General features: G+C 38.8%; 2 protein-coding genes across 3 annotated transcripts in view; one reads left to right on the forward strand and one right to left on the reverse strand.

Annotated features, from left to right (window-relative positions):
• Window positions 1-7500, reverse strand: part of LOC106873051 (radial spoke head 14 homolog) — a 34786-nt gene that overhangs the window by 6628 nt on the left and 20658 nt on the right. The window contains exon 11 of the transcript XR_008267091.2: window positions 2985-3094. The gene's annotated coding sequence lies outside the window, so the exon portion shown is untranslated. The remainder of the gene's footprint in view (window positions 1-2984; window positions 3095-7500) is intronic.
• The window catches only part of LOC106873050 (cysteine and glycine-rich protein 1), a 22071-nt gene that overhangs the window by 6054 nt on the left and 8517 nt on the right, over window positions 1-7500 (forward strand). The window lies entirely within an intron of this gene.

A 7500-nucleotide genomic window follows, 5' to 3' on the forward strand; every position in this document is an offset into this window, starting at 1 on the left:
GCGTTTCGAAGAGCTGGGCAGGACGCATCGCCAAAATGGCTCTTCCCATATATATATATGACAGTCTGTTAAAGTCTGTCATACCAGCCATGACGAAGGGAAATAGCCCTGAAACTCGAGTCGCCTTTATATATTTATATTTATATATTTATATGTTTGATCCTTTATATTGAACACTCAATATTTCATCTACATTCAATACTTTCTTTCATGGTGCCATCCATTTTTATTTTATTTTATTTTATATTATATATTGTATATTATATTATATATTGTATATTCCATATTCTATACCCCACATTGGTTCTGCAGGAATATAAATAAAACATAAAAAACAGACAGTGTTGGAACTCTTTTAAACTAAATAATATATTCCTCTATACACAATCATACAAAAAAACCACCTTTTTTGTATTTATTTTTACTCGCATATATATATATATATATATATATATATGTATGTATACACACACACATATCATCATTATCATTGAACATCCACTATACATATATATATACACACACATGCACATATGCATACACACACACATAAATATATACACCATGCTTTCAAACATATATGTATGTGTATATATATGTGGTCATATATATAATTTATGATATATATATGTATATAGGTGTGTGTGTGTGTATATATATATATATATATATAAACAATATATATACATATATATGTATATATTTATACACACACACACACACACACACAGCAGAAACAAATAATCATGACATCATACTATGTTTGTGCTGATAACCTTTACCCTCTGACCTCTGGCAGTAGTTGACCTCCACTGAGAGGAGGCAGGGGCACCTAACTCACTGTTACCATTCACCAAGCAGCTGATCTGTTTTGGGAGACAGTCACATGGTGAAGTGATGGGGGGGAAAGCATCTCCATGGAAACGGTGGTTGGCTGTCAATTCGCAAAAACTATGATATATATATATATATAATCTTACTTACATACGAAAAGGGAAGCAAGTTGACATTCTGCTTCCATCAGGAAAACGGTTTAAAAGATAACATGTGCATAGTTTCCTGCATTTATTCAACTAATATTTTATATTTTTTTCTCAAATTACAGAAAACCCTTAAAATAAGTTGTGTAATTTTTTAAAAATTTTAAAAACGTGGCTGTGTGGTAAGTAGCTTGCTTACCAACCACATGGTTCCGGGTTCAGTCCCACTGCGTGGCACCTTTGGCAAGTGTCTTCTACTATAGCCTCGGGCCGACCAAAGCCTTGTGATTGGATTTGGTAGACGGAAACTGAAAGAAGCCCGTCGTATATATGTATATATATGTGTGTGTGTGTGTGTGTGTGTGTGTGTGTGTGTGTGTGTGTGTGTGTGTCTGTGTTTGTCCCCCTAGCATTTCTTAACAACTGATGCTGGTGTGTTTATGTCCCTGTAACTTAGCAGTTCGGCAAAAGAGACCGATAGAATAAGTACTAGGCTTCTAAAGAATAAGTCCTGGGGTCGATTTGCTCGACTAAAGGCAGTGCTCCAGCATGGCCGCAGTCAAATGACTGAAACAAGTAAAAGAGTAAAGAGTAAAGAGCTATAAAACATGAACATGTCAATTTGATTCAAATCTCTGTGTGACAGAAAAGTTTGGTCATTGCTTCACCAGACAGAAAGATCACCAAGCATGCCCCTGATTTGGTTTGGTTTCTATGGCTGGATACCCTTCCTACTATCACCAACCACTTTACAGAGTGTGTTGGATGCTTTTCATGTGGCCCCGGCACAAATGTTTTTCACGTGGCACTAACGCAGGACTCTTGCAGGTGAATCATCTTCACCAGTGGGGATCTCTTGTGGAGGATGGGTCTTCTTGAATACAGCAAGGCACCAGGTATCTCGGTCCTTTGTCGTTTTGTCTGAAAGGTTCAACATCCTGAAGACCTCCTTTCAGTACTTCATCCCATGTCTTCCTGGGTCCCCCACTTCCGCACGTTCCATTCACTTTGAGAGATTGGCACTTCTTTACCAAGCTGTCAGCCTCCATCCGAATCACATGACCAAACAGTCTTCTCTCTTGCTCACAACAACCAATTCCTCTTATGTCCAACGTCTCTCTCTCAAAATACTAGCACTCTATTGAACATGTCCACTGACATCACACATCCAGTGGAACATACAAACCTCATTCCTCTCTTGCCTTCGCATGCCCTCAGCATCCAGGGACCACATCTCCCTACCATGCAGAACTACATGCATTGTACGATTTTCCTTTCACTTGGAGAGAGAAACCTTTGGGTGCCAACTCAGATAGAAACCATTTCTGGCATCTTACGGGTCGATGTGCCAAGATTCTAATCAATCCAATAACCAATCTATATCTATCCATCCATCCATCAATCAATCTATCTACGCCTGTCTGTCCGTCTATCTATCTATCTATCTATCTATCTATCTATCCACCTATCAATGTATCTATGTATGTATCTATTTATCCTATCCACCCATCTGTCTGTATGTCTGTTTCTCTCTCTTCCTCACTCTGTCTCTCTCTATGTATGTGTATGTATATATATATATATATATATATATATATATATATATATATATATATATATACATACATATTGGCATGTACAAACATAAATACTTATATTAATTTCTTTTTCCGTCATTATGTTTCATTTTTGAGGAAGCTACAAGCATTCAGGATAAGTAAAAGAGAGAGAGAGAGAGAGAGAGAGAGAGGCTAGGAGGGAGGGAGCAATAACGAGAGAAGGAAAGAGAGACAGAGGAACCGTAGAGATAGAAAGCAAATGGCTCTGCCATGAAAACCAAGAAGCCAGGAAGAGTAGCAGATGAAACAGCCGCCAACCAAAAAACTAATAGACATCATCTAAACAAATAACAGAGCTGTAGTCAGAGAATTGGGGGTAGATTCTTGAGAGATGACTAAATGGTTGAGAGAAGGAATAATAACGAGAGCTAAAAATTCAACTTACACATATTGGTTTCATGGTTTGGTACAAGGCCGGCAATTTTAGTTGAGACGGTGCAAATCAATTACATCAGACCCCAGCATTCAACTGGTACTTATTAATTTTCATTGACTCTGGAAGTAAAGGTTAAACTCAAGCAGAATTTGAACTCAAAATGAAAAAAAAACAAAAACAGATGAAAAGCTGCTAAGCATTTTGCCCAGCTCACCACCACCACCACCACCACCACCACCACCACCATAATAATAATAATAATAATAATAATAATAATAATAATAATGATGGATGATGATAATAATCCTTTCTGGAGGCGCAATGGCCCAGTGGTTAGGGCAGCGGACTTGCGGTCATAGGATCGCGGTTTCGATTCCCAGCCCTGGCGTTGTGAGTGTTTAATTGAGTGAAAACACCTAAAGCTTCACGAGGCTCTGGCAGGGGATGGTGGCGAACCCTGCTCTACTCTTTCACCACAACTTTCTCTCACTCTTACTTCCTGTTTCTGTTGTGCCTGTAATTCAAAGGGGTCAGCCTTGTCACACTGTGTCACGCTGAATATCCCCCGAGAACTACGTTAAGGGTACACGTGTCTGTGGAGTGCTCAGCCACTTGCACGTTAATTTCACGAGCAGGCTGTTCCGTTGATCGGATCAACTGGAACCCCCCTCAACGTCGTAGGTGACGGAGTGCCAACAAATAATCCTTTCTACCATAGGCACAAGGCCTCAAATCTTTTTTTATGGGGGGGGGGGAGGGAGGCTAGTCGATTACATCTACCCCAGTGTTTCACTGGGGTAGATGTAATGAGAAGAGAAAAATGGAGAAAATGGTAGAAGAGAAAATGGTGGGGAGGGGGGGGGGGAAGAAATGAGTGAAAACAGCCGATAAGTTCACTCCTGAAAAGGAAGCAAGGAAGTCGGTTGTTAGAATGTGGTGAGAGATGAGGTAGAGGGAGGGGGAGGGAGAATAAGAGGAAGAGTGGAAGGAGGGGGGGAGAGAGAGAAAAGTGGGGAGGAGGCTATATTAAGAAAGAGAGGGGAAGGAAGAGTAAAATAGAATGTGATGGTAGAGCGAGACGGGTGAAGAAGGAGAGAGTATGTTATTATAGAGAGAGAGGAGGGATCTATGAATGTGTGTGTGCGTGTGTGTGTGTGTGTGTGTGTGTGCATGCGTTTGTGTAAGTGTGTGTGTGTGCATTTGTGTTTGTGTGAATGTGCGCTTGTGAGTAAGAGAGACAGAGAGACAGAGATATATAAAGAGAGAGAGAGAGAGAGAGAGACAGAGATATATAAAGAGAGAGAGAGAGATAATGAGTGAAAGAGAGAGAGGGGGGGCGATGCTGGGTTGGCCAGATTGTGTAAATAAACAACAGCCACCAGGTTGTTGCGCTTCTTAGGATGGTGGTGGTGGTGGGGGAGGTTTTGATAGGGAAAGGTTTTTGGGTGAGAGAAGTAGTGAGAGTTAGATAAAGAGAAATAGAGAGAGAGGGGGACAAAAGAGTGGAAGATGGTGAGAGGTAGTCAGAGAGAAGGAGAAAGTAAGAGAAGGGTAGAGGTAGATTGAGAGAGAGAGAGAGAGAAGGAGGTGAGTACTTTTCTAAGTTAAAAAAAAACTGGAATTCCAGAAGGAAACCAAACACACACACACACACACGTTCTCATCCATGCACATATACACACACATATATATATATATACATACACAACCATGTATATATATATATATATATAATACACACATACACACACACACTTTCACAAGCACATACACACACGTAGCCCCTTTTTCTGCCCCCCACCACTCCTGTTCATCCCAAAACAGATTTTGCAAGAAGCAAAACAGCTACTTTTAGTGGTGAAAGGGTCCCCTTTCAAACTTCAAGAAGTCTGTGAAGTTTATCCTTTTTAGTGAGGTACCCATCCTCATCAGACATTCACTCTTCCTTCTCAACTATCCTGCGGGGCACTGGGGGGGGGGGGATTCAACAGATGTTAAGACTAAATCCTGCTCCTTTAGGCCTTCCATACATTTCGATACTCCGAATTGAAAGTGGAAATGGTAAGACTGTATGGAATGCGTGAGGGTAATATAAAAGTGATTGGAGTGTTGGGTTCAATCCCATTCAAACTTCAAGACTTCTTAAAGGCAACTGGAAACCCCTTGCAAGATTGATGTCTTGCAAAAAGCAACCTCATTGGGCACAGGGCACATCTTGAGGAAAGTATTATCTACCTGAGGTCCTTGTTGTGGCTTGGGAGATGACCTAAAGACTCCGGTACATTTTTACCTACACTGTGCTACGAAGGGATAATAATAATAATAATAATAATAATAACAACAATCCTTTTTACTATAGGCTCAAAGCCTGAAATTTGGGGGAGGGGACTAGTCGATTACATGAACCCCCCCACCCAGTGTTTCACTGGTACTTAATTTATCGACCTTGAAAGGATGAAAGGCAAAGATGACCTCGGTGGAATTTGAACTCAGAACTTAGCGACAAACAAAATACCACCAAGCATTTAGGCCAGGGTGCAAACGATTCTGAAGAAAGAAAGAAAGAAAGGAGAAAAGAAAGGAAGAAAGGAGAAAAGAAAGGAAGAAAGAACGAAAGAAAGGAAGAAAATAGAAAGATAAAGTGAGAATAAAAAAAGAAGGTGAAAGGAAAAAGAAAGAAAAAAAAGAGAAAGAATAAGGCGCGGGAGTGGCTGTGTGGTAAGTAGCTTGCTTACCAACCACATGGTTCCGGGTTCAGTCCCACTGTGTGGCACCTTGGGCAAGTGTCTTCTACTATAGCCTCGGGCCGACCAAAGCCTTGTGAGTGCATTTGGTAGACGGAAACTGAAAGAAGCCTGTCGTATATATGTATATATATATATATATATATATATGTTGTGTATCTGTGTTTGTCCCCCCAACGTCGCTTGACAACCGATGCTGGTGTGTTTAGGTCCCCGTAGCTTAGCGGTTCGGCAAAAAGAGACCGATAGAATAAGTACTAGGCTTACAAAGAATAAATCCTGGGGTCGATTAGCTCGACTAAAAGGCGGTGCTCCAGCATGGCCGCAGTCAAATGACTGAAACAAGTAAAAAAAATAAATAAATAAAAATAAAAATAAAACGATGGAAGAAAGAAAGAACAGGAATGAAGGAAGAAGGAAGAAGGAGAAAAATACCTGGTTCTTTAAAAGACCCCGGATGGGGAAGGAAATGGAATGAAATACCAAAGAGGAATGTTAAAAGAGAAAGAGGGGGGAGGGGGAGGGGGGGAAAGTATGATGCAGAAGAATTCCTTTGTAGTGTCTAAGTTTAGCTTGGTTGGTGGCTGTTGGTTGAGTGATGAGATACCGGGTGGAGGGAAAGGGCCGACAGGGTATCAGGGAGGCAGCCTAGAGAGAGGTGTGTACAGATGTATATTTGGATGTGTGTGTATACATATATGTATGTATATATGTGTGTGTGTGTGTGTGTGTGCGCATGTGTGTGTGTATATATGTATGTATGTGTGGTGTGTATTTGTATATATGTCTATATATATATATGTGTGTGTGTGTGTGTGTGTGTATATATATTCGTCGAAACGCCGGTGTTAAAACGTGGGTAGCTGAAGAAGTAGAATGTTCTCTATGTGGCTCGTGTGTTCTCGTCTACGTTTGTGTGCAATGTCCTGTACCCAGATATGCACCTATACATACAGGTGGATGTCGGTATGCACATACCTGTACGTATATATGCATATACTCATTTACTTTTGTTTATATATATATATATATGTATATATATATATATATATATATATATATATATACATACATATATATATATATACATACATATATATATATATATATATATATATATATATATATATATATATATATATATATATATATATATATATGTATATATATATATATATATGTATATATATATATATATATATATATATATATATATATATATATATATATATGTATACATATGTATATACAACAGGCTTCTTACAGTTTCTGTCTACCAAATCCATGCATAAGGCTTTGGTCAGGTGGAGGCTATAGTAGAAGGTACCATGCAAAGGGACTGAACCCAGAACACACACACACACACACACACACATATATATATATATATATATAGACAGATAGATAGATATGTATATATATATATATATATATACATATATATGTATGTATCTATCTATCTATCTATGTGTGTGTGTTTTTGTGTCTGTCCTCCTCATCATCATTTGACAACTGGTGTTGGTATGTTTACATCCCTATATCCTAGTGTTTTGGCAAAATACACCAATAGAATGAGAACCAGGCTTAAAGAAGAGAAAAAGAAAGAAAGTAAAAAAGGAACCAGGAAAATGCATGGATATATAAATATATATAATAATGCCATATAATACCTTATACTTATCTTATAATACTGCAATACGAAAAATTTAAAGTTATAAAATGTAAGTCAAAGTAGAAGCAAACAGTGGTAATTATGTATGTGGCAAGGTATGTTGTAAAAA

This window comes from Octopus bimaculoides, chromosome 29, assembly GCF_046866305.1.
Source record: "Octopus bimaculoides isolate indiv1 chromosome 29, ASM4686630v1, whole genome shotgun sequence".
In the NCBI taxonomy this organism is placed as follows: domain Eukaryota; kingdom Metazoa; phylum Mollusca; class Cephalopoda; order Octopoda; family Octopodidae; genus Octopus; species Octopus bimaculoides.